Raw genomic sequence first — 7,432 nt, forward strand, 5'->3', positions numbered from 1 at the left:
GCAGGAGGACTTCCTGTCGCACACATCTGACTATTTTTGCACAGATCATGATTATTTTTGCAGAAATCTTGAATGTTCTCTGTCCCTCGTTCAAGACCCTGGGGGCCCCGACCAGACGGTCCAGGCCCGGCCCACGCGCGGCCTGCGCTCCGAGGGAGAGAGGGGAATACATTGTATCGGTAACTGGGTCCTGGGTCCTCCGACCGGACCGTAGACGAAACAGTGGCCGCCTGCCCGGGCTTCTCAAACCCTTTTTTTTTTTTTTTTTTTGAGGGCTGAACCACGAACGATGTTTTTAAATGTACAGAACGCCCAGGGCTACAACAGCCCGGTGGAGCTGAAATAGAGTCATGGCTGTTACATTTGAGGAAGTGTTGCATGTGCCCGGGAAGCGTGAACAGAGCGGCAGGTCTAATGGCCAATTGCACACGTACATTAGGGTTGTCGGTGATCTTGGAAGGAGTTCATTTGATTTCTAGCGATCACTGGCAGGTCCGGTGATTTTTTGCTTATAGTCATGAATGAAGAACTAGGTTTCAGAGGTTCATTAAAAGAAACGTGGTTTTCTTCCCAGTGAAGGTTGACAAGCCTGCATTCAGTGCCCGGGCCCCTGGTGGAGAGGCCCTGTGCAAGAGGGGCTTTCTGATGAGGTGGAAGCCACAATGTACTGCATGTCAGCCGGTACTTCCTGTTAACAAGTCATAGGCACTCTACCAACAGCTTAAAGACGAAATGCAGGTCTTCACCTCTTTTGAGCACCTAATTCAGTGGTTCTCAACCTTCTGGCCCTTTACAGTTCCTCATGTTGTGACCCAGCCATAAAATTATTTTCGTTGCTACTTCATAATTGTCATGTTGCTACTGTGATGAATCATCATGTAAATATCTGATATGCAGGATGGTCTTAGGCGACCCCTGTGAAAGGGTCATTCCACCGCCAAAGGGGTCGCGACACAGGTTGAGAACCGCTGATCCTAATTTGAAGTATTTTAAGAGGCTTCAAGTTGAGTATGCAAGTACTACTACGCTAGTGCTACTGTGGGGGTAACTGACTTATGGAGAATATAGACCATAGGTGGTAGATACAAGGGAAATTACTCAATGGGAATGATAATTTGCTTTTAAAGAGAATTTATCCTATTATTCTATTCCCTCCTTCCCTCAGCTTTGGAGTAAGACTTAAGGTTTCAAACCCTGGCCCATCATTACCTAGTTTGGTTATCTTAATCTTTTTGTATGTGAACTTGGAAGTACTAAAAAAATCCTACCTCTTGGGTTTACTGTGACCATTAAATGACATAAGGAACCAAAGGGATACTTAATTCATCTCAGTTCTTTCATGGTTGAGGGACTCCTTTGTTTTCCCCCTGGTACTTGGTTACCCCCAGAGTGAGGCTTAATGGGTCTCTACTGGGCCTCGGCTGTAGTTGTCCTTCTGTTGCCATTCTCTTACTCATGCAATAACCCATAGAATTTTTTTCTGCCTCTCTCGCATTTTCTAACTTAAAATTACATAAACACATCCTCTTTACCCTGCCAGACTAAAATCCTTGAGGGGCACTTTCTCCACAGCCTCCTGCCACATGTTCACAACATGTGACTCAGTGAAATCAAAGCTTGGTTGTCAAGCTTTCTAATCGAGTTTTAAAATACGTTGGGCACACCACAAATGTAGCATTAGCCCAGAGAAGTACTTTGGATAAAAATGTCAGCCCTTGTCTACGTAGTGCCTACCTTAAGAATGGAAAAAATACCACGGGTTCGTGTTTTATATCAAAAGGACATTGTCACTAGTGCATTTTGATCATCACAAGAGGAAAAACAGGGCGCAGGAGAAAAAGGAAAAGCAGTGTAGGCAAAACAGGAAACGAGTTTTTTCCTTTATAACAGATTTCATAAACCTTTAAAGTCATCTTTCATTAAATATAAAATTCTCATTAAAAACTTCAGCTTCAAGTTTAGAAGTGCCCAGTCTGACCCAACAGCTTGATGCTGCCCCCTAGTGTTTTGTTCCCCTTGAAGTTTCCTGAGTTTAACTTCCCTTTCTTCACCTTTTCCTAAAACAAGATCTATTTAAATTACAATCAGACTCCTTAGTGTTATACGCCCTAGTCTCCTTGGCATTTCCTCCAGCTGCTGGTAGGGTTTCTGATAAGATAGTCATTTTGAATTGGTTCATTCTTACTGCTTTTAGCCCCCAATTTTCCAAATAGGGGTGAGTTTTGTGTGGAGAGAAAACAGTATAATAGGTTTCCTTGCAAGATTATATAGGGGATTTTTCAAAGCAGGAAAAGGGGTATATGTTAATCTATTAAGTTAGCTTTGTATATGAGTAACATAACTTTGATTTATTTAATCTGGGCTTTGCCTTGAAAAGTGTGATAAAAAAGTGTGCTTTCCGGCCCTGACCAGGTCGCTCAGTTGTTTGCAGCATCGTCCTGTGCAGCAAAGGATGGAGGGTTCAATTCCTGGTCAGAGCACTTACCTAGGTTCCGAGTTCAATCCCCAGATGGGAGACAACCAGTCAGTACATTCCTTTCACATGTACATTCCTTTCACATTGATGTTTCTCTCAGTGGAAAACTGTCCTCGGTGAGGATAAAAGAATTGCTTTCTGGGATCAATGTAGTCCCATATAACTTTGTGTTGCCTCAACTGTACTGAAAATAAAATTGAAAGTGCTAAAATTGCATGGATGGTGAGCTTTTGTTTTTTAAGTTCTATTTTATTTTGAGCTGTGACTTATAGAAGGATCTCTGAAAAATATTCTCTTGGACCTTTAATAACCACAGTATTTCCTGAAATCATTTATGTAAACTAAAGTTTCAAAATATGCTAGTTATCAATATTCCAAACTATTATTTTTCTTTTCATTATTTTCTCTTAGTAAGTTCTGTGAGTGGGCCACACAATGTCTTAGATTTTTCTAAATTGAGCAAATATCTCAAAAATTGACCACAGACTGTTCAAAAGTGTGTTCAGTGGGTATAAAGGCAATTTATAACTGAAATTACTGTATAAAGATTTACATAACAATAGCACTCAAATAATTTCCAGCTGCGTAAGAGACCACAGTTAATGTTCTGACATTAAAACAACACAATTTATATTATTTCGTACCAAAGCACAATTTACTGTTATATAGTGGTGGTGGTAAAATCTTTATGTTTAAATTATATTCACTAAGAGCGGTAGATGATTTTGTAATTACCTAATTTTATAATTACTCCTTATAGTTAAGATATTTTACTGCTGAAAAGAGAGGGAAGTATCAGATAGTACTTATCCTTCCGTTAACATTTCTAATAGCCATGTTTACCTTATGTGCTCTACTTTTGGGAACCACCCAGTCCATTCAGAAAAGAGGTTTTTAGAGATTAGAAAAGTAAAGAAGAATGTTGTAGGAAAGAATCTTTATCCTATTAAGATTGTGTACTTTTATAGGACTGGGAGTATTGTTAGAAGAATTACTATGAGTCATGTTTGGTTATTTTTCATCTGGTAATTAAGACTTGTCAGTCAGTGATCACTTTAGTTCTCAGACCTCTTTTCATTCATAGAGGAAGTAGGAAATCTAGGTAGCCTTCAGCTGTAGTAACAAGATTTACATCCCACTGTCCTATTAATCCTATATAATAAAAGCCTCATATGCTAAGTGTCTGGTCGTCCATTCAACCAATCAAAGTGTAATATGCTAATGATATGCTAAGGTTGCTCAACCGCTTGCTATGATGTGCACTGACCACCAGAGGGCAGATGCTCCTACCGATTGGTTAGCTTGCTGCTGGAATCTGGCCGATCAGGATTGAGCGAGACAGGCCGGACACACCCTGGAGTCCTCCTGTGGTCCATTCTCCCCAGCCCCCGCCCCCCTGGCTGGCCAACCTCCCACATCCCTCCCCGGCCCCAATCATGCACCAGTGGTACATCAGCCTGGCCTGTGCCCTCTCACAATCCAGGACCCCTCAGGGGATGTTGGAGAGCCAGTTTTAGCCCGATAGTGCAGGCCAGGCCAAGGGACCCCATTGGTGCACAAATTCGTGCACCGGGCCTCTAGTATCTAAATAAAAGGAAACCATTTTAGATGTTCCCTCACACTTGTAAACTTTCTTCTGAATTCACTTTATATATTCTGTGAATTTGTGAGTTTTAAGATAGTGGTTTTCGCTACAGTTGCCCACAGAATTGATAATTTAAAAAAAATGTGTAGGATAAGCCACAGGTAAGCAAGCTGTGTCCCATAGGCCAAATCAGCCTGCTTTTCTGAGTTAAATATTGGCACACAGTCCTCTCCTTGGTGTATGTGTTGTTTATGGCTACTTTTGTGCCCAAATGGTAGAATTGAGTATTTGCCTTAAACACTGTGCTGCCTGCAAAACCTAAAATGTTAATTATCCGGTCCTTTTAAGCCTGCCAACCCTTGGATCCAGTTCTTAATGCTCTATCATTGTTTGACATATTGCTATTACAATAATTGTATCTTCCTAGGACCTATAAAATACTTTAGTAGAAGTACAACCAGTCGAATATAAATGCATAGTATGAATGTACGTTTTCATGTTCTTACCTAAGTAACACAGAAGCCTTTCATCTCTCCCAGGTACATTCTCCCTTAATAGGAAGTATAACACCTTTATCCGTGTTTGGAGTTGCAATGTGATGCCCTTGGCCTTCAACTCTGAGCTACCACCTAACACTATCATATTGTTTCTACTACTTTTGTAGCATCTATCACAGTTTACTAATTTAAAAAAAGTAGTTTTATCTTCCTGGTACCTCCTTCAGAGCAGAATATATTTCATATTTTTATGTCTTCTCCTTGCCTGTCCCCTTTTCCTTTCCCTTTCCCTTTCCTCCTGGTCTCTTCACCCATTATAGATCAATGGCTGGTGTTGCTTAGTGGTTGAGCATCAACCTATGAACCAGGTGGTCAGTTTTCGATTCCCTGTCAGGGCACTTGCCCTGGTTGCAGGATGGATCCCCAGTAGAAGGTGTGCAGGAGGCAGCCGATCAGTGATTCTCTGTCATCATTGATGTTTCTATCTCTTCCTCTCCCTTCCTCTCTCTGAAATCAATAAAAATATAAAAACAAAACATTCATGATCACATGTTTATAGGTCTGTGAACAAATGTTTTGGAATAATAATTCTTAATGCACTTCTTCTGAAGATGAATCATTCTGTTTATGTGAAGAAATATATTTCACACTGTTATACCAATGAAATAAGTAAAACAATGTAATATTAGAAAAATATTAGGTTGTAACATTGTATTATATAACTAGAGGCCTGATGCACGAAGATTTGTGCAAGAATGGGCCTTCCTTCCTCTGGCTGCCGGAACCGCCTTCGCTCCAGCCCAGAGCCGCCTTTCTGCCTTTGTTCCAGTCTGGAGCCCCCTTTCCACCTTCCCACACTGCCCAGAGGCCCGGAGTGGCTGGGGCGGTGTGGAACGCCTGTGTCCTGCCCCACCCTGGCTGCTCGGTGCCTGCATATGCAAATTAACCCACCATCTTTGTTGGGTTAATTTGCATACTCATGCCTGATTGGCTGATGGGTGTTGCAAAGGTATGGTCAGTTTGCATCTTTCTCTCATTAGTGTAGATTATACATAAAATTACATATGTACTAATAGAGAATAGATACTATATATTATGTGTAATATATATATTATAAAGCAACAAGATCATGTTCTCTGTCCCCATAGATCTTTTTTAGTATAGAAATTTAGCTGCATAACTTTAATGTTCAGAACATACTTTTTAAAAAAAACTTACTGGGGTGGCATTGGTTAATAAAATTACATATGTTTCAGGTACAGAATTCTCTGATACATCAACTATATGTAGCATTGCATGCCCACCACCCAAAGTCAAATCTTCTGTAACCATATATTTGACCCCCTTACCCTTTGTTAACCTTCCATCCCCCTTCCCTCTGGTAACCATCATATTGTTGTCTGTGTCTGTGAGTTTTTGTTTTTGATGTTTATTCATTTGTTACTTTTAGTTTTATATCTCACTAAGTGAAATCACTAAGTGACTTTTTCTGACATATTTCACTTAGCACGATATTCTCAAGATCCACTCATGTTGTTGCAATGGCAGTACTTCATCTTTCTTATGGTTGAGCAGTATTCCATTGTGTATGTGCCACATCTTTACCCATGTATCCAGTCCTCTAGCAAAGGACACCTCAGTTGTTTCCAGGTCTTGGCCACTGTGAATAATGCTGCAATGAACTTAGGGGAGCATATACCTCTGCATATGAGTGCTTTCAAATTTTTTGAGTAGGTACCCAGAAGAGGAATGCTGGATCATATGGTCATTCTACTAAACTTTTTAAGGAACCTCCATACTGTTTTCCATAGTGACTGTGCCAATTAACATCCCAGGTGCAGTAATGAAGTAGAACATACTTTTTAAGATTTTCATTTTAATTAGGATATTACAGTTTTTTCAAATAAAGTGAATAATTTTATGTATGTAACCAGTATAAATAAAAAATTATTTTCCAGAAAACAATCATACCAGTTTTTTAAAAAGCTGACAAGGAAACCAGGAAGGTATGCTAAAATCAAATCACTGAAAGAGATTTTAAGAAAAATGTTCTTTAAATTCACTGTAAATATATAGTACATAATACAATTTATGCTTTATAAGACAAATATTAGAACTTTTACTAGGAAGACATTTGCGTAAACACAAGAACTTGAAAGTTTTATTGAGGCTAATATAAACTTTCTTAACATAAATATGTAAGAGTATGGTTAGTTCAATGATGTTTTTATTTTCCCTAAAAGAGAAATGGATGTTAGGGGTGCTAGATCTTTGGGGGTCATGTTCACTTTATAGTTTTTTAAAAGAAGAAAATATGTATTAGATATGGAGAGAAGAAACTTCTTAAATTTAGAAATCAGAAGAAATTACAAAAACAGTTCAATAATGCATATACAGGAGAACATTCATGAAAGGGTAAACCATTGTAATCAAAATTAAAAGGCACTGGGTAGAACCAAGTGTGTTTTTTGCAGAAAATATGACTAATATTATGTAGTATCACATAGATGTTGATAAAAATAATGAGACAACAGAAATAATTTTAAAAATGTAAATGAAAATAAGGCAAGATATTACTCCAAAATTAATACCAACTATTAATGAGAATGCTATGACCATACTGCTGGTAGCAATATATAACTCTTTTTCTGGCATTAATAATATTCTTACGTTTTCCTTTTTATTTTTCTACTAAAGGCCCGGTGCACAAAAATTTGTGCACTGGTAGGGGGGGTGTCCCTCAGCCCCACTTGTGTCCTCTCACAGTCTGGGACCCCTCAGGAAATAACAACCTGCTGGCTTAGGCCTGCTCCCGGGTGGCAGAGGGCAGGCCCAATCCCTAGGTGCAGCCCCTGGTCGGGCTCAGAGCAGGGC

At 39.5% G+C, this 7,432-nt stretch overlaps 1 long non-coding RNA gene across 1 annotated transcript; it reads left to right on the forward strand.

The window, feature by feature from the left end:
• Window positions 1-921: 921 nt before the first annotated feature.
• On the forward strand, window positions 922-7,419 carry LOC107183647. Its single transcript, XR_001514435.1, has 3 exons — window positions 922-2,496; window positions 4,340-4,345; window positions 7,408-7,419. It is a non-coding gene; the product is annotated as an uncharacterized LOC107183647 (long non-coding RNA).
• Window positions 7,420-7,432: the final 13 nt, after the last annotated feature.

This window comes from Myotis davidii, unplaced genomic scaffold, assembly GCF_000327345.1.
Source record: "Myotis davidii unplaced genomic scaffold, ASM32734v1 scaffold221, whole genome shotgun sequence".
Lineage (NCBI taxonomy): Eukaryota > Metazoa > Chordata > Mammalia > Chiroptera > Vespertilionidae > Myotis > Myotis davidii.